The sequence below is a fragment of the Panthera tigris genome, chromosome D2 (genome assembly GCF_018350195.1).
Source record: "Panthera tigris isolate Pti1 chromosome D2, P.tigris_Pti1_mat1.1, whole genome shotgun sequence".
In the NCBI taxonomy this organism is placed as follows: domain Eukaryota; kingdom Metazoa; phylum Chordata; class Mammalia; order Carnivora; family Felidae; genus Panthera; species Panthera tigris.
This window is the reverse complement of record NC_056670.1, coordinates 24,446,402-24,467,599: the sequence shown is the minus strand read 5'-3', so window position 1 is coordinate 24,467,599 and position 21,198 is coordinate 24,446,402. Positions and strand designations below refer to the sequence as shown.

The 21,198-nt window shown below is 35.0% G+C and overlaps 1 protein-coding gene across 7 annotated transcripts in view; it reads left to right on the top strand.

Annotated features, from left to right (window-relative positions):
* Positions 1-21,198, top strand: part of JMJD1C (jumonji domain containing 1C) — a 263,036-nt gene that overhangs the window by 66,789 nt on the left and 175,049 nt on the right. The gene's annotated exons all lie outside the window — the stretch shown is intronic.

Below are 21,198 nucleotides of genomic sequence, written 5' to 3'. Positions count from 1 at the left end.
ATATAATTTCATATTTATCTTGGTGATTATAGATTATTGCTGAAGAAGCTCTGTAGTATCTGGCAGAAATATCCAAATACAGCTTTTATTTTGTTAAACAATTTTATATGTCTTTTTTGTTAGTACTCTTTTAGCATATTTAGTCTACAGATAGTTTATTCCATCCAATTAGGAGAAATCTATAAATTGCGTCAAAGGTTACTTACTAACAAATAGTTGACTAGTTTGAGTGTCATGGGGAGCAGTTTTGCTGAATGACTATGTATGTGGACGATAAGAGGATACTTTTTATAAAGCATTCAGTAGCATGTAATTTTCCTTGGTTAAATTTAGTAAAAATTGAGTGAATTCTTTGTGGACGATAGCAGATATTTAATGTGAAATTATATGTTCATGTAATAGGTAAAATTCATATCAGGATGTGTTCTATTTAAGAAATAATAGGTTTCACAATATTTTCAGCTAGAGTTTGAAGAGTTTTGTAAAAGAAGCATACTAAGGATACCTGGCTGGCTCAGTCAGAAGAGCAAGTGACTCTTGATCTCAGGGTCGTGAGTTTGAGCCCCATGTTGGGTGTAGCGATTACTAAAAAATACATAAATAAACTTAAAAAACAACAAAAAAGAAAGATACTAACTAAATAAAGTAATTTTATTAAGAAAAAAAACCATATCATGTTTAACCATTTTGCTGTATATGTTCGAATGAAATAATGTTTTTACATTGATATTGACATATTTTTAAAGCCATTGAAATGTCATTCTAGGTATTTGGTATAACTACCATCAGGGTAGATACTTTCATATATTTTTTGACATAAATATTTACAAGAATGGATTTTCTTGTTAATAATTGTAGTGCCTATACATTTTCTCTTTTAGTTAGACCTTATAAGTCTGAAGAGATAAGTGGTTAAAAAGAAAATGTAGGGAGAGAAAGAGAGAATGAAGTGAGTTGTATAATATTTTTAAGAGGAAATACTTACAATATCGAAAGATGAAAAATGATATCCATGAACTATAGTTTTCCATGAACTATAGTTTTGGCCAGATACTTTGAATACTCTAGCAAAGAAGATAATTTTATCTATGAAAGATTTTAAGAAATACTTTTTGCATGAGTATATTGAATTGTTAACATGAAGATTTTAAAGCCATGACTAACATGTTTATTATTTTATGAATTTTTTTTAATGTTTATTTATTTTTGAGAGACAGAGGGAGACAGAGTGTGAGCAGGGGAGGGGCAGAGAGAGAGAGAGAGAGAGAGAGAGAGAGAGAGAGAAAGACACAGAATCTGAAGAGGCTCCAGGCTCTGAGCTGTCAGCACAGAGCCCGTCGCAGGGGTCGGACTCACAAGCCATGAGATCAAGATCTGAGCCGAAGTCGGACACTTAACTGACCAAGCCACACAGGCGCCCCTATGTTCATTTTATAAACTTTAATTCAAAAATTTGTTAAGGGAAGCCTGGGTGGCTCAGTTGGTTAAGTGTCCAACTCTCGATTTCAGCTCAAGTCATGATCTCACGGTTCCTGAGATTCATCCCTGGGCTCTATGCTGACAGTAGAGACCTGTGTGGAATTCTCTCTCTCCATCTCTCTTTGCCCTTTCCCTGCTTGCACTCTCTATCTCTGTAAATAAATAAATAAACCTAAAAAAAAAATTGGTTAAAACTTGACATGTGAATTTTGTATGAAAAGTCTCAAAAGTAGGAAGCAGTAAAAATAATACTAAAAAGTATGCTTCAGTATCGTAAAGAATAAACAACTTTAGAAAACCTTTGCCATGTCTTAGAGACAGTTATTAAAATCAAGGTGAATTCCTAATGTATATTCATAAATTACTGACTTTGGAGAAAATATATCTTAGGAAATATTGTTTAATGATAATTTTTGTCAGGGGCACCTGGCTGGCTTAGTCAGTTAAGTGTCTCACTGTTGATTTTGGCTTAGGTCATGATCTTGTGGTTCATGAGATCAAGCCCCATATTGAGCTCCCTGCTTGGGATTCTCTGTCTGTCTGTCTCTGCCCCTCCCCTGTTCTCATGTGCGCATGCATGCGCGCTCTCTCTCTCTCTCTCAAAATAAACTTTAAAAAATAGTTTTTGTCACTATTTTAGAAATTTATTTTGAAAACCTTTTATTTTCTATTTTTTTTAGTGTTTATTTATTTTTGAGAGTTTGTGCACAAGTGGGGGAGGGGCAGAAAGAGCAGGACAGAGGATCCAAAGCCGGTTCTGCTCTGACAGCAGCCAGTCCAATGCAGGGCTCGGACCCAGGAACCATGAGATTATGACCTGAGCTGAAGTCAGACACAGCCACAGAGCCACTCAGGCGCCTCTTTTGAAAACCTTTTAACCTCACATAAGTAATTAATCATGAGGCCTCTTTTTAAAATTCAGTTCATTTTTTTCTTATGCAAAAAACCCTGCACATTATTTAAAAATTTGGAAAATGCTAAATGGTATAAAATAGAAAATCATAATAATCATTCTGTTTTCATTACCAAATAATAGCCAGCTTACTTCTTTGACATATTTTCTTATAAAGTATTTCCCTGTTCTTTTTGCACCATAGAATTAATGAATTTTTTTAAATTGTGGTAAAATATGCTTAATGTAAAATTTTCCACCCTAATCATTTTTAAGTATAAAAGTTCAGTGGCATTGAATACATTCACTGTGTTGTATGTACAATCATCCATCTATAGAACTTATTCCATCTTACAGAACTGAAACTCTGTACCCATTAAACAGCAACTCCCCATTCCTTCTTCTTCCCAGCTCCTGGCAACTATCATCTTCGTTTCAGTCTCTATGATTTTGAGTACTCAAAGTACTTCAGTATAACCGGAATCATACAGTATTTGTCTTTTTGTGACTGGCTTATTTCACTTAGCATGATGTTTGCACGGTTCATTTATGTTGTAGCCTTTTCAGAATTTCCTTCATTTGTAAGGCTGAATAATATTTCATTGTATGTATGTACCACATTTTATTTATTCATCTGTCTGTTGAGGGACCCTTAGGTTGCTTCCATCTCTCAGCTATTGTGAATAATGGTGCTATGCATATGGGTGTACATACATCTCATTGAGACCATGCTTTCAATTCTTTTGGAATTGCTGAAGAAGTGGAATTGCTGGATCATATGGTAATTCTGTTTTTAAATTTTTTGAGGCACTGCCATACTGTTTTCCACAGCAGCTGTACTATTTTACATTCTTGGCAATACTTGCTGGTTTTAATTTTTGATAATAGCCATCCTAATGGGTGGTACCTTCTTGGGGTTTTGATTACATTTATCTAATGATTAATGATACTGAGCATCTTTTCTTGTGCTTATATGGTATTTGTTTATCTTCCTCGGAGAAATATCTATGTAAATTTTGCCCATTTTTGAATCAGGTTGGTTTTATGTTTAGTTTTAGGAATTCTCTGTATGTTCTGAATATTAATCCCTTGTCAGATGGGATCTGCAAACGTTTTCTTCCATTTTGTGGATTGGCCTTTTACTCTGTAGACATTGTCTTTTGATGCACAGTTTTTCTTAAATAGTCATAAGGTCCAGTTCAGTTTGTCTTTTTTTTTTTTTTTTTGGTCACCTCTGTCTTGGTGTCATATCCAAGCAATCATGTCCAAATCCAACATTGTGAATCTTTTCTTGTATGTTTTCTTCTAGGAGTTTCACTATTTTAGGTTTTACATGTAGTTCTTTGATCCATTCGGAGCTAATTTTTACTTATGGTTTTAGGTGAGTGTTCAACTTCTTTCATTTGTTTGTTGATATCCAGTTTTCCTATTTTTATTTATTGAAAAGACTTTCCTTTTTCCTTTGAATAGTCTTGGCACCTTGTGCAAAAATTATTTGATCATATATGCAAGAGTTTATTTCTGGGCTCTCTGTTGTAGTCCCATCAGTCTGTATATCTGTCTTTATGCCAGTACCGTACTGTTTTGATTACTGTATAGCTTTGTAGTAAGTTTTGAAATCAGGAATTGTGAGTATTCCACCTTTGTTTTTTTTTCAAGACTATTTTGGCTACTTGGTTTCCCTTGAGATTCCATATGAGTTTCAGGATGGATGCTTCTTCAGCCAGAAACTTTGGAATTTTGATATAGATTGCGCTGAACTTATAGATTACTTTGGGTATTATTGACATCTTAACAGCAATAAGCCTTTCAATCCATGACCACAAGATGTGTTTTCTCTGTGTTTTCTTTAAATTCTTTTAGCAGTGTTTTATAGTTTTTACTGTACGAGTCTTTGACTTATGTGGTCAATTCCTAAGTAATTTACTCTTTTTGTGATGCTGTCATAAGTGGAGTCGATTTGATAATTTTGTTTTCACATAGTTCATTATTAGAGTATGGAAACAATTCTTTTTTATGTGCCGATTTTAAATCCTTCTACTTAGCGAGCATCATACTCAGTTATGAAAGACTGCAAGCTTTTCCTCTAAGATGGGGAATAAGACCAGGATGACACTTTTCTGTTCAACATAGCATTGGAAATTCTAGCCAGAGCAGGTAGACAAGAAAAAGAACAAAAAGGCATCTAACTTGGAAAGGAAAAGTAAAGTTATTTGTTTGCAGATGATGTGATCTTATATACAGAAAATCCTAAATAATAAAGATGGTATGCGCCCTCCTGCATATTAAAACTAATAAACAGCAGGATATAAAATCTCTGCTTTCTAATCATAGTTTTAGCTAAGTGTGTATTAAAATTGTAGATCCTGCTTTTTTTTACTTGATATTTGATTCTATACATTTCTGTCACAGGTAGCAGTTGTAACAGTTTTTAATGGCTGCATAATATTTCATTCTAAAATGATCCATTTCCCTAATGTTTGGTATTGTTCCTAATCTTTTTGTGATTATAAGTAACTGATAAATATTATTGTGATAAATATGTAAATCTTTGTTTGCTTCTCTGATTATTTTAAAAATTTAGATTCATAGCAGTAGAATTACTGGTCAGAGGGTATGAACTTGAAAAAAAGATACAGAAATCTCCTGATACTCTTCACAGATTGTTTAAAAGGTGCACTTACTGCCATAGTCCCCAATGTATGAGTGTTTCATCTCACCCCAATCCTGACCCCCCCAACTCACCCCTGCACCCACAAACACTGATTACTTGCTTCAGACCATCTTGTTTTAAAAACCCAAACATTTAAAAAAGGATTTTTACAACTTGAGTGCAGAATTGAATATTATAATTTTTATATCTACTAATTTCATATTTTAAAATACTATTTTATTATTTTAATTTGCATTTCTTTAATGGATGAATACTTTTTCATATTTATTAGCAACTTGTATTTTTGTGATTGTGTTTTTTCAAATATTATTAGGATTTTGTGTCTTTCTAATATTTGTTCTAAGCTTTCTTTATATTATTAGAGATACTATAACCCTTTTTGTATTTGTTTCATGGTTTGCTCGGCTAATTTTAGCAAGTCTTTTTGAATTGTATGTTTATATTTAAAGAAAGTCTATAATGAGATATCTTCCTTAATTTAGATAGTCAGGATGTGTTTTCCTTCTTTTCTTCCTGTTTTCTTTCTTTATTTCAGGAGGTTGTCAAAATTTATAGAATAAGTCATTGAAATGAGAGTGCTTGGTATACTTTAGACAATCATTTTAAGTTTCATAGCCTTCTGCAAACACTCCTTTATGTTTTAGTACATGTAACTGAGATTATTGTTTCTCTACTGTTCATTCAAATGAGGCTTATTTAAGGATATCTATAAGCAGCAGTTATGAATTCAGAGTTTTTAAATTCATTTGGTAGAATAAAATGCTGTATCTACAAATTTGAGAAATTTGAGGGATACATGAGATAGCCGTGGAATTAAACAGCCAGAATTGTCTTTAATTCTCTACAGATTTAATGTTTCTGATTCTGTGTACATGATACTTGATTTCATGTTCTTTTGTACTGAAACATATGTTTGTATTATCTTCTTTGTAGTTGTTTCACCCCTCGTGTGGTACCTGTTAAATATTATATATTGGTTATATTATCTTGCCTACTTACTCTAAGAAATCAGTAGAAACTGGCAATGTACCTGCTGGTTCTTGAAGTCATGACATGACACACACAAAAAAAAAAACCCCTGTTGTCTTATTAGCCTTTTCTAAAGTTTATTTTAAATTTTTAAAAAATTGAAAAAAAGTAAAAATTTAAAAATTAAAGTCAACAAAATATGGGATAGTATGATACCAATTCTCTGGAATTGTCTCTGCATCTTTCCTCTCAGTGTATCAATAGCAAAACATGTATTGGAGTACCCACCGCCTATAAACCTGCTGAAGTGGTATCTTTTTTTGTTTTGTTTTGGCTTGGTCCTCTATGATCAGGGTACCACCTGAGGCTATTCTGATGATGAAAGCCAAAATATCTTACATTTTTATGTAAGTTACTTAATACATTGTTAAATTTCATTTTTAAAAATAAAGTAAGATATTCATGAAATCACATTTATCTGCACCAGGGAAAGAAAGTGTTGGCATTCATAATTGAAATCAGCGAATAACCTACCTAACTGGATTAGGGCCCTGGCTCCATCTCCTTTAGGAAAACCTTCTGTGGGGAGTGGGGCTTCGACCCTAACCCAGCTGGGCTGTAACACTGCTGCATTTTCTAAGGGGCAGAGTTTTCTACTACTTTTCTTCTGGCTCAGCCTTCCAGATCACCCCAACCAGAATTAATCTCACCATCCTGTGTTCCTGTAGAACTTTGTTTGTACCTCTGTTTTAACAGCTAGCACTTCTGCTTTGTATTATACCTATTTGTTTGCATGTCTGTCTTTCCCTACTAGATTGTAAGTTCTTTGAGGACAGGAATCATGTCTTAGTCATCTGTGAATCATTCCTAGACATCTAGCACAGTGCCTTATCCATCTTAGTAAGTGCTCATTTTAAAGTGATGAACTTATTCTACCCCAGCTAGTGAAAAAGAATTTTACTGGGACTTATAGCAAGTTTTCTGGCTATTACTTTATACTCAGATAAAAATTGACAGGAAAGCATAATCAGCCAGTTGTGGCAAAAATATGCAACTAACCAATTTTAAACATGGCAAGTAGTCAAAGACAAATAATAAAAATGTTTATAATAGATACCCTCATTCTAATCAAATACAAGTATGAGATTTTAAATTGTTATGGAGGAGAGGAGGTGATGTAAAATTACCCAAAATAGGTTATTTTCAAGATGTAGAGGGAAAGAACTTATATTATTTGCTTGGTGAAAGTACTTTTCAGTTGTTTTCTGTTCTGAAAGAAACCCTCTCAACGTAGAACAGAATTAACTGCTCTTTGGGACAAAATACCATTACATCTGGCTGTTACATTGCCAAACTTGGTTTTTAGATTAGGACCTCAACCAAAGTTTACTGAAATGTGAAGCTATGCCATACTCCAACTATGAATTGAACTTTGAAATAAATTCATTTAAAGAATATTTGCATATTGATAATTGAGTTTCCAGATTTAGAATGAGTAGTTTTACAGTTCTTTGTGCTTTGGTAAATGATGAAATGGTAATAAAGACCTTATACCTTCATGATTATTATTTCTCTGCAAGGTAAAGCATTTTATGAGATCAAATTAAGTGTAGTAAAGTATCACATTTTTTAAATGATAAAAGCTAATGTTGAGAAAGACTGCAGTGAATGAGCACGCTTACCTTTTCTTGTGGGTCACAAATTACATTATTTTGGGGAACAGTATATTGTAAGAACCATAAGGAAGTTCATACTCTTTGATTCATTAATTCTACTCTTAGGAAATTATTCTAACAAAAAAAAATTTTTTAAGTAATAATTATAGATGTGCTTGGGTGGCTCAGTCAGTTAAGTATCCAACTCTTGATTTCGGCTCAGGTCGTCATGATCTTCCAGTTCGTGAGATCAAGCTCCAGGTTGGGCTCTGCACTGACAGCATAGGACCTGCTTGGGATTTTCTCTCTCCTTCTGTCTACCTCTGCCCCTTCCCTGCTTGTGTGTGTACACACACGTGCGCGCGCGCTCTCTCTCTCTCTCTCTCTCTCTCTCTCTCTCTCTCAAAAAGAAATAAACTTAAAAAGTAAAAATTATATTCAATTCAGTTAATGTTTACCACTTTATGTGAGCCAGATAGTGTGCTAGGCCTGCACATACAAAACTGAAAGCCAGAATGTTACATGCAGAAAGATGTTCATTGTAGTCCTGTGAAAAAAGGAGACAACTTCAGAGCCCAAAAATTAGTGAATATTTTGAAATTAATCAAATATTATGCAGCTTTTAAAAATTAGAATTATGAATACTTCAGAGAAGTGTAGACAAATAACATTCAAGTAAAAAACATCTTGATTATAGCAGTGTCAAAATCACTTATAAAATAATATAAAGTATTTAAAATAATTGTTTGAAAGAGTGGGATTATGTCTGACCTAATTTGTCTTTTCAATAGAAATAGCTATTATTTCCCAAGAAATTGGAAATTTCATATAATGACTTTATCATATATGTTTTATTTTGGAAATGATTTTCTTCAAATGAAGTCTTTCAGTAGATTTGTTTTAGTCTTCTGTTAATATACTTTGACATTTGCTTTTTAAATTTTGTTAATATAGGAGTGCCTGGGTGGCTCAGTCAGTTGAGCGTCCGACTTCAGCTCAGGTCATGATCTTGTGGTCTGTGAATTTGAGCCCCGCGTTGGGCTCTGTGCTGACAGCTCAGAGCCTGGAGCCTGCTTTGAATTCTGTGTCTCCCTCTCTCTCTCTCTGCCCCTCCTGAACTCATGCTCTGTCTGTCTGTCTGTCTGTCTCTCTCTCTCTCTGTCAAAAATAAACATTAAAAAAATAAATAAATTTTGTTAATATAGTTTTTTTAATATTTTTTCTTTATTAGTACAAAGAATTAAAACTTTCTAATAAAAATAACAGTTCAAACAATGACAAAATATAATGAAGCTTATTTAAGGTTTGTTTTTAACTCTGTCTGAATTACTGCTTACTCATAGATTTACATGGCTTGATGTAACTTTAGAGATCTTCTAGTCATAGATTTAGAGAATGTAGTTGCTGAAAAAGAGAACCTTAGCAGTCATCTTAGGAAGGCAGTGTAATATACTAAGAATGCAAGTCTTCATGTTGCATTTCCTTGTTCAAATTCCTACTGTGCCATTTGTGGCTAATAACAGGATGAATTTGGGCTCCTGGGTGGCTGAGTCAGTTAAGCGTCCAACTCTTGATATCAGCTCAGGTCATGATCTCACGATTTGTGGGTTTGAGCTCCATGTTGGGCTCTGCTAATGGTGTGGAGCCTGCTTGGGATTCTCTCTCTCTGTCTCTCTCTCTCTCTGTATCTCTCTCTCTGTCTCTCTCTCTCTCTGTCTCTCTTTCTCTGCCTTCCCCTGCTCATGTTCACTCTCTCAAAATAAATAAGTAAACTTATATACACACACACACACACACACACACACACACACACACACATATTTGTATATATCAGGATGATCTTGAGTTATTTATTCTGTCTTCACTGTATTCTTAATAGTAGCACCTACTATATAACGTTGTTGTGAAGGTTAAGCAACAAAATATATAAATAAAAGCCTTAGTATAGCACTACAGTGAGTTTTGTCAACTGTACAGCTTTAGGGGAATCCCCAGAAAACCACCTTCTCTTACACCAATTGTAAGTTTGAGGGTTTCCCTGTCCCACTCTCAGGGTTGATAGTTCACTAGAAGGACTCCTAGAACTCAGTGAAAACTGTGATACTAGTGCCTACAGTTTATTGCAGAGAAAGGATGAAGATTAAAACCCACCAGTAGAAGAGATGCATAGGCCACAGGGAATAGGAGGGGTTCACAACGGGGGGGTTATGAAGTCACAGAGAGTATTATGTCCTTCCAGCCACAATGTGCAACAATATTCTGACTTTTACCAACCAGAGAAGCCCACCCATGCTTTTGCTGTTCACAGTTTTTAATGGAGCTTAGTTTATATACTGTCTGCATACCTGAGCTTTAGTCTCTATTTTTTCCTGGACATCGGATTGATACCTATAGTTACAACTTCCTCTGGAAGTTGGAGCTGATGATACTGAAATGCCCAAAGGGCCTATCAGAAATCACATTGTTAGACTGTTTAGTAGGCAAACCAAGACTCTTACCAAGCGGGACATTCCAGGTGGCTAGAGATCACCTCTCAGTAGCTGACATCTAGGCCAGATCTCTCTTTGGGAAGGGATGCTTCTTCACCGTACAGGCTAGTCTTTGGCCTGTGCTCTCTTACAGCAAAACAATCATATTTGTCTGGATATCTATACTTATAAATATACTTATAAATAGCATTTATGTGATGGTCATAGCACTAGCAACATTATGAATATGCTCAACATTTGGAGGAGCTAGTGTGGAGTAGGGATAGATATAAATAAATAGTTGATCTGACTTATAAAGCCATTTCATACATTTTCATATTCTTGTACTAACTTACCCATTTACTTCTGTGATTTACTGCTGTTTGTAACTTACGATAAATTTATAACTTGATAAACTTATTTAGCATAGAAATTAGCTGATGGCCAGCTAGATGTAGTTTTTCCTCAGGCCATTCTTTTTCTATCAGCATTGTATCCCGAGAAGGCTTTTTACTCAATCTCCTGATACATATGATTATCATCAGTATTATTTTTAGTTTCATTAGAGAATGATTTTCAGTTTCATTACAGAATAAATTGCAGAGAAATTTGTCTCCTCAACAAAATTGACTCTTGCCCATATACCATTGTCTTAGTTACAGTTGGCCCTTATTCCATTGTTTCTGGGTCCCAAGTCAGATTGGAACAAAGCCAGTTCACTCTGTCTCAGTTCACAAGCTTGTACTAAGACTGGTTTTGACTGTGTGTTGTATATAGTAGGGCCCACCTCTCTCATACGGGGAGGATTCAAGTAGTGTTCAGAATAATTCCTGCCCCTGTTAGGTTATACCGAAGGGTATGCCTTATTTTGGTTGTTTCATGGGGGCAATGGCAGTCATAGTACATTTATGTATATTACAAGTACCCCAGAAGAACTTCCATAGGTTTGGAGGTCCATAAGATCCTCTTAGTTGTGCCCCTTGAGCCTTAGCAGCTAAGATGGAGGGCCATTGTCCCATGGCTACTTTAGCCCGCATCTATATTAAATCAGTCCAGGGGCCCTTTTAGGTCAGAGTACACAGTTCTTTCCCAATGTTCATTCCTAGCCTTATTTGCTGAGTCTGCCTGAACCATTTCACTACAGCCGCATTATCTTCATAGACTGATTCTCCTCCCTTGCTTTCGTCTTAGAAGAGAACTCCTTCTAATCTGCTTATTCTAGTTAGTAGGTCTTTATCTTCTGAGTGCCACTCCTCATTAAAAGCAAATTCATCTTGTCCTACAATGCCTAGATCAGTAGCAATACCTTCTAAAGTCCTTTTCTGTTTTGTGTGCCTGTGTTGTTTAATTTACCATGCATTTCATTACCAATGGAGTAGTTACTCTAAACTCTAAACTCTAATGGAGTTTTTTACTCTAAAATGTTGAGTCCCCCATACTAGGATTAGATGAGTGGTAATCACACCTAGATGTAAATTAGAGTGTGCCATAAAGCCTCCCATAGGCCTTCTTTCTTCCTTGTCTCAGGATGGAGGTGTTTCCCAGGGGGTTTCAGACCCACCATGTGATGCTTATTGCTTTAATCTCATGAGAAACCCATTGTTGTTTGTTTGTTTGTTTTTTATTTTTTGTATTCCGTGTAATAGCTTTCCACCGACAAAAACGATATGGGTTTGTGCATAGTATACTGTAGCATGTTGGATATGCCACTGCTATGTTTTCTGTTATAAACAGGGAACTTCTTTAGCATTTAATCAAGTTATTTTGTGGTCAGTTTGTCAGACATTGTATACCACATAATCCAGTAGCCCAATAGGACCAGTACCCAGAGATTCTATTCCAAATGGTATCCTTTATAATTGATGTAGCCTGAAAAATAAGAGCCAAATGATACTGGCACTTAAAAGTCCTGTTCACAGAGCTATTGTACAAAGAATTTGTCTAACTTTTCTATACTGTTTGAAATTAACTTGTGTGGTTTAGAGCATTCTCTTTGGTTCACTCTTAACCAACTGCCCTTAAAATGGCTTTATATGCCATCTGTTTTATAGTACTAAGTAGGAGAAACCTTCCCCAGACATAATAAATAATTTTTGTAATACTTTCAGGTAAAGGAGATGCAACCACTTTACGTAAAGTCTGTTCAGACACTCCAGTTTTCATCTAAACTTTTACCTTAATCCTATCAACCTTTATATTTCTGTATCCCCTTAATCTACCTGTAGCCTCCATTAGATTTATATACTTAGTGCTTGGGGCTCCCATAGCAAGGAGTCCCAGAATCATCTTTTTTTGGTCTTATTTTACTTACTTAATGCCTCTGATCTTTGGATCCCAGCTGGGGCTTAGCCAGGGGTCTCAGGCATTCTTATCTCTAATCTTGATTAGATTGTAGAAACATCAGCTCAGGAAATTTGAAGTTAAGTTTCGTATAGTCATCTTCCCCCTTTCTGGTTTTTAAGATTTTTCCAAACTTAGAGTGAATAAAGCAGATCTGTTTAGCTCTTGTTAATGTTGGGGAGACTATCAGGGCCTCCTCTCCTAAACTCTGAGAGTGCTGCAATAAGATCTTTGTTTTGACAGTCCTCAGTGTCTGCTTCAGTCATCTCATTTCTTTAAAATGATTTAAAGATTTTCACTCAGCCAGGATGAGTCTCTTGACTCTTCTCTTTCCCTGTTCTCCTACAAATCTTTATTATCTGTTATTTCAGCATAACTTTTCTCTGCAGAAATGGATCTGTGGCTAGTGGTTATAGCTGGATCTGGCCAAACCCAGGCTTGGCTCAGCATCAGGATCTTCCCCAACACTCTCCCTTACTTTCTCTTTAGCTATTAAATATAGCAATAATTAAGAGATTGTATAGTTAGCTCATTTTTAAAATTTTGCATTTTTTTAAATGTATCTAATGAGCTAACTCCTTAGGAGTTAGATCCACCATCTCTAAGTTCCGTTGGTAAATTTCACCTCTGGTAAGTGATCACAGTAGAGTTGTAGTTTCATACCATGGATTGGCCCTGTGGCCACCCAGAAATAAAAGGTTTGTCATTTCCTACCTTCTCATTCTTTTTCTTCCCAAACCACACAGTTCAGCAGGTTAGCATCTGTCTTGCTGATACCAACTGCAGTGAATTTAGCAATCCATACAATTTGAGAAAACCACCTCCACAAGACTGCCCTCACTTCTGACACCATTGCAAGTTCAAGGGTTTCCCAAAACTACCTTCAGGTTTGATAATTTGCTAGAAAAACTCACAGAGCTGACTGAAAATTGCTATGCTCACACCACAGTTTGTTACAGACAAGGAATACAAATTTAAATCTGTCAAGAGAAGAGTCCTAGGGTACAAAGTCCAGTAGGAGTTCAAACATAAAGCTCCGGGTTCATCTCCTATTGAGTCATCGACAGTATTCCCTTTTTTTAGCCACAGTGTGTGGCACCATGCAGAATAATGCCAACCAGGAAGGCTCAAATCAAGCCTTTTGTGTTCATTGTTTTTATTGGGGCTTGATCACATACTGTCCACATGACTGACCTTTAGTCTTCAGCCCCTCCCGGGTTAGTCTTATACCTTTAGTTATCACTTCTCTGGAGGTCACAGCTGATACCGTGTATCCCAGAGCTCCCATCACATATCAGATTGTTAGACTGTCCAGTGGCCAAAGCCTCTAGACAGATAGACATGCCTATTAAGCAAGACATTCCAGATGCATAGAGGTCCCCTCCCAGTAGCCCAGGGTAGAGGCCAGACTCCTCTTTGGATCAGGTTAATTCTTTACCATACAAGCATATATCATATGTAAAACACTTTATAAAAGTCTCTTGTTATGGTGTTATCATTAGTCAGTTTAATGTCCTCTATTTCCCAGCAAGAAAAAAAAGTGGGGGGGGGGGTGTTAGAGTAATTATGTTAGTTGATTTGTTTACATTTATTTTCAATTTAACTAGCACAATGGAAATGGAACCCCAAACTCCTATCTCCAAGATAGTGCTTTTTTTGTGTGTGCAGTAGAACATACATCCTGCTAATTATTGAATCTTACTGAGGAAAATCATGGGAAGAGCATTTATATTTTTCAAAAAATAGGCTAATTTTGGGAAAACTCTCAGAAAGAAAATGACCTAATACTCATTGTACTTTATTTCTGATCACGTAATTTAAAGTTTTGCAGATATAACCAAGACTAACCTGAAAGAAAACTTTGGTCAGGAAGTCCAGAGAGTAAGGAGAGAGACAGACATAGGTATAAAATGAACCAATCAGTGATACAATCAAAGTTTATAAAAAAATGGGAGAAGTGGGAAAGCTCTCTAGCTTGGCAAGGGAGCTAAGGAAAAGCTACACAGAGGAGAGTGATCCTTGATGTGACTTTATATGCTGAATTGATTATTTTCTGACTAGAAAAGGGTAGAAGCCGTTTTATGGGGAAACAGGTCCTGATTGAAAAATTCCAGGGATTTATGCCAATTTGGAACATAGATTGTGATGGAATGGCAGAAGATGAAGTAAAGAAGAACAAGCAGAGACTAGATCATAAATGGCCTTGCGTTACAATGAAGATTTTGGACATTTCCTGGTGTACAGAATGTACAGTCACCGAATCACAACGTGTAGGTTAAACAGTCACTTTTGTATTTTAGATAGATTATTATAGCAAGAGAGTGAAGTGATGGGAAAGAGACTAGGACTTTGTCATTTATCCCTTTGTTTAAAAAATCTAAGTGAGACTTGGATAAATGTACCTGGTGGAATATATGTTTATCTTCATTCCTCCAAAATTTCACCAAAATAACAACAAAAAATAGAAGAGGACAAAGAGAACAGGAGACGACAGTAACAAGGTATTAATAACGTTTTAGAATATACAGTGGATGAGAAGCAGTGACCCACTTAGCAAGATTCAGGAGAACTGAAACATAAATGTCAGCAGAGAATGCTATCAGATCACAGAAAGTTTCAAAAATTGGAGCACCATATGCTTTGCACAGTAGAAGTAATGGATGGGGCTGAAAATGGAGGGATTAATTGAAAGGTGGTAAGAACAGAAGTAGCCTCTCTCAGGACCTTCCCCACACTCCCATCCAGGCAGCCAACCCTTCTCACTGTATGGGAAATGGGGGTGGGAGGGTACATTATCAAGAATCTGAGCACTAGAGGTTTTGGCTTCAAGGACATTTGCATCGGTATTTCTGGTGTGACACGAGAGGACTACCTTAAAATCCTTTTACTAAGTGGTGCATCTTTTCCTTCAGCCCTTTTTCCTACATTCTGCATTTTGAACATTGTTAGCCCCTAGGGAAATGAATAGAGGATTGACTTCTTAGGGAAAGTGAAGGTCCCCAGAGAAAAAAAGCGACAAATACTATTAAGGATCCTCCAACAGAATGGTCATATTTCCACCCATTCAGTCTATGGTGAGACACACCAGAAATCCCACTAAAATTGCAGCAAACCTGCAGTGATTCTCACTAACCCAAGGTCACTCACAAAGCCTTTTCTGTACGTTTTTAGTGCCTCATGCTTAAATGGATAGTCAAGGCTCACCTTGACCAAGGCTCACATCATAGTTTTAAAATAGTATATAAATAATAGATATTAACCTAATGAGATTTATAGTTAACTTTTTGCCTGAATGCGGGCAACAATTATGCACTTAAATGTATTCAGTACAGGCACAAGACCTGATACTGTTATTGAGTAACAATGAATGAATGAATGAATGAATGATACTTTAGTGTGGTTATGAATTGAAAGGTTTTCTTGTTTTAAATGTTAAACATGTTCTTTCAAACTAGTAATGTTAATATATCAGTATTTCTAAAACCACATGAAAAAAGAAGTGAACTCTAGTATTCCAAGTATCCTTAAATTTTTTTCCAGAATTGAGTACCTTTGACAGACCTAAAATTTTTTTTAAGTTTATTTATTTTGAGAGAGACACAGAGTGAGTGGGGGAGGAGCAGAGAGCGAGGGAGACAGAGAAAATCCGAAGCAAGCTCCTTGCTGCCAGCGCAAAGCCCGATGCAAGGGCTCGAACTCCTGAAACTTTGAGATCAGGACCAGAGCTGAAACCAAGAGTCAGACACTTAACCAACTGAGCCACCCAGTCACCCCAGATCTAAGTTTTTTCTAATCCACAATTTGGATTTTGCTTTCCATGTTTGTTGAGTGGGATCAAATTGAGGAGCAGGATATGTTTACTGAGTCATAAATATAAGACATGCCATAAATGAAATTAAGAAGGAGCCAGCAAAGCAATTATATATCAAACCCCAGAGGCATTTCTTCTTTTATCTGTTAATTTGTTTTTCCTAACTTCAGTATGCCAAGTTCTAGGTATACAAGTACCAAGTAATAATGTTTCTTTCTTAAGACATTTAAAAAACTCATTTAATATTAAAATCAGAAAGGTTACATAAAAAGAAACAAAAAATAATTATAATTTTAAGGCAGTAGCTACTGTTAATGTTTGAAACAGTTTAACATTTAAAATCATCAAAAGCAATTTAAAAGTATTTAAAAGAAATGATTTTTTTATACAGATGTGGATTTTTTCCATTTTAAAATCTTATTTTTATGGAGACTTAAATTGGGGGGAAGTTACATATTACTGAATTTGCACAGTTTTTTTCTTTCTGCTTTTTTCCTCCTTTTCTAACCCTAATCCATGATCTGTCTTACATTTTTTTCTGTGTTTTATTTATTTTTAATTGTTTTTAATGTTTATTTATTTACTTTGAGGGGGGAGGGCAGAGAGAGAGGGAGACAAAGAATCCCAAGCAAGATCTACACCCTCACGCAGCGCCAGATGTGGGGCTTAAACTCACAAACTGAGATCATGACCTGAGCTGAGATCGAGAGTCAGATGCTTAACCAGTTGAGCCACCCAGGCGCCCCTTTGTGTTTTAGATTGTTGTCACATTTTATTGTTTAAACCTAAAATGGCAGTTAGTTGCAGTTAACTAGAATTTATTTTTCAGAATGGTAATTTTTCTCAGTAAGGGTATTCATGATGTGGTAGGGCTTTTTGTTCTTGCCATTTTCTTAAGCCACAGTGAATTATTCCTCTCAGGATATAATTTGTGAAAAATATCTATACACTGAAATTATTTTGGAATCATTTACTTGATTATTTGACCTTTCCAATTCTTATATCTATTAATTATTTCTTATATCTGTTAATCTTTTTTGTTATACTTGTTATACTTGCTATGGATTTTCATTTTGTTGCTATTATAATTTGAAGCAGCCAAAAGCAGCTAGCCATGTAAAATAAAGATGGGAGAGTGTTGATTCCATTTTCTTCCTGTCTAGAAATGTAGTCGTCATGTCTACCATTTGTTCTAATTTGAAAAAAAAAAAAAATTTAGCTTTTAATTTTAATTTATAAATGGTTACAAATAACTTAAAATGCAGTAACATCATATATGTGTTGCATGATAATTTCATTCATTACATATTCTTTGCCATTTACTGTGTGCTAAATAAGAATTATGTGAGTACTGTGATCCTTGATTTGGACACGGTTATTTAACTGCGCTTGTGAAAAGTTCTATGAAAATTAAGTACAGATTGGGTCACCTGGTTGGCTCGGTCGGTGGAGCATGCAATTCTTGATCTTGGGGTTATGAGTTCGAGCCCCACAACTGGGCATAAATCTTACCTGAAAATAGATAGGTAAACATCTCTTCTGTTACTGTTTTGAAGTATTTATATTTACCTTCTGAAAACATTATTTGTATTAAGTTTTTATTATTTCATTACATATACTAGTACCAATAATATAACATTATTCAATTTTTGAAGTCTTAATTTCCAGGCATTTTTTTCAGTGTTTTGTATCTTTTATTTGAGGTAGATACTTTTATTATCCTTGTTTTGCAGATGAGTAAACTGAGACATGTAGTTATGTAACTTACTGAGGACAGAAGCAACTATGTATTAGAAAGTGGGGGAAGGGAGAGAGAATCCCAAGCAGGTTCAGCACTGTCAGCACAGAGCCTGACACAGGGCTCAAACGCACTAACCGTGAGATCGTGACCTGAGCTGAAACCAAGAGTTGGACACTTAACCAACTAAGTCACCCAGGCGCCCCTGGAAAGTTTAAATAATTGTGAGTTACATAAGGTTAAAAGTGATAATTTTCTCTTATTCTCATCTATGTATTTCTCATAGATATCTGCCGTTAACCAGTTGTTACGTGTTCTTTTAGATTTTCCTACCCCACTTTTCTTCTTCTTTTTTTGGTAAACATGTAAATTTTTTCAAAAAAATCTTTTAAAACTAAATAGAAAACTTATTATTCATGTACTACTTTATGAATTAAATGTGATTTTGAATATCTTAAGTTGAAGTAGATGTATGAACCATGAAAGAACCTGTCAAACCATTGTAATATCTTCTAAACTGGGTAAATTCAAAGATGATTGTGCTAATCTTGGGCTCAACTACAGATTTCTAGGAATGTAATTATTAGCAAGTTTTTTTCTGTTCTTCAGGGAAGGTTTAGAGGTAAAACATATCAAAGTAATTCACTTTCAGAGTGAAAAAGGAAGTGCTTACCTTTTCTGGTGAAGAAATAATTACAGATTTGGGAATATTTTTATCATTGGAAATGGTTCTGTCTCCCACTTTTTAGTGAGTAAAGCCAGTAAATCTCTGGTATTCTGACATATGTCGTGTTTGCAGACAAATGTTGTCTTCTGTTTTGTAATCTGTGAAGTGTAGTGGTAAGGAATATGTATGTAGTGGCGGTATGTGTGGGTTTGGATAAAATCTTCTGCAACCCTTTTGTTATGATATAGCACTGCTATGCACTATAATATAGATTGTGTAAATCTGATACTATTATAATTTTAAATGTGAGATAAATGGTTTTTAAGCTTAGTTTTTTTTTTCTTATTGAAGTGCAAGGAGTCCTCATTTAAATATAGTGTATTTAAAGAACATATGAGTAATTTTGGAGTACCAGATGAGTTTTATTTTAGAAAATAGTGATGCATGTAGCCTATTTCTGCTAAATTATGGTTTTATTGGGCTTTAAATGAGCTAGTCTTGAAACTTCATCATCGTGTGGTCCAAATAAAGCTGGGTCTGCTTGCCTCTTAATGTGGTACCCATATCATTATTTAAATATGAGCATATAGTATCTTTTTTAAAGAAGTTACTGGAGAAGATAGGACAGAATGTGGGACAAAACTACCAGGTCTTTGCATATCTTTGTCTCCAACCGAGAGCTACTCTCACACAGCTGTTCCTCGAAAAATCTTTTTTGCCTTTTCTTACACCTTTGATCTTTTTTATCTTTTCCACAAAGTGCAGGAATCTTTCTTTTTGCGGAGTAGCTCTATACACTTTCTTATGTAAATCAATTTAAGCTTCATTTCAAGGTTTTTGTAAAAGGTATGAGGGCAATAGGGATTCTTATGGCAATGGAACAAATTCCACATCATGGTTGTGGTGGTGGTTACATGAATATACACTAAGGATACAGTCGAATAGATTGTGTGCACATGTGCACACACATATACACACGGCTATGAGTGCATGTAAAACTGGTGAAATGGGATTTGTAGTTTGTACCGCTATCAATTTCCTGGTTTTGACATTGTCCCATAGCTATACTAATGCATCTGTTAGGGGAAACTAGGTAACTATGTACTTGTTTCCTTTTTTGCATTTTCCTGTGAATCTATGATTATTTCAAAATAAAAGGAAAAAGTAAGTAGATCAACTGGATGACAACACGTGAGAAAAATCAAAGAAACACTTGCTTTTTTTAATTTGTTTTTTAAATAAGATCTGCACCCTCGACAAAGTATTGAAAGGCATTTACTTTTCATTAAAGTAGATTAAGCTTTAAAAAATAAAGATTATTGATAAATACAAACAGCTAAAAGATATAGGAAGTGATAAAAATGATAGAATAAACTAAAAATTCAAATAGAAAATACTCTGAAAAAGAAATAAATGTAAAAGATAACTAAAATAGTGGTTGTTTTTAAAACTGGATGGAAAATGAGGGACACCTGGCTGGATTAGTCAGTGAAATGACCAACTTTGGCTCAGGTCATGATCTCACAGTTCATAAGTTTGAACCCCACACCAGGCTACTTGCTAACAGTGTGGAGCCTGCCTGGTATTCTCTGTCTCCGTCTCTCTTTGTCCATCCCCCATGTGTGTATGTGCTCTCTCTGTCTCTCCCTCTCAGAAATAAATAAATAAACTTCAAATAAAAAGCTAGAGGAAAAGTGACATATACAAGTTTATGTAAAAGTCAGTGTTAAACATGCTCAATTGTAATAAAATACAATTAAATTTAGAGATCTAAAAATACATAAAAATTTAAAAAATGGTTGAAATAAAGAAATGATTAATAAGAAAGATCCAGCTAGTTAAGCACAGTAAATAATAAAATTAAAAATTTTAAAGTTAAATGGAGAAAAGATGTCAAAACAATGAAAAACAGTTTCAAAGCAAGGAAATTAAAAAGTTAAAATTTCACTGGCATAAAAGAAAATGAAAATCTGTTGATCACCTTTCTCCCATCTCTCAGTGACATGAGGGAAGTCTTTAATCTTTAAGCCATTTGTTGCGGTTGTGGTTGTACAACTGATTATATTATACCTTATGTTAATTATATTTATGTTTATAGTTAAGTTCCTGATTACTATAAAATGTTAATGAGGTAATAGATTTAGCAATAATTCCCAAAGTTATTTGGTTCCCAAAAGACAATTATTATGAATATTTTCCAAGTGAGAATCTAATTTTTCACCTCCTTTGCTTAAATTACTTTAGCATTTTCTCATTAATCTTATTAGGAAAAAGATCAAATTTCCCCATTTATAAGATTTTATATGATCTTGCTCTTCTAGCTTTATGAACTACCCAGGTACCCCTACCCCTTGCCCCATTTGTTCTTCATTGATCATCCCTATGATTTCAGGTTCTAGGAAAATAGCATATTTTCTCCTGCCTCATGCCTTTGCATATACTGTTCTCTATGCTTAGAACACTTTTACTACTTAACTCAATTCGTACCTTAAATATTACTTCATG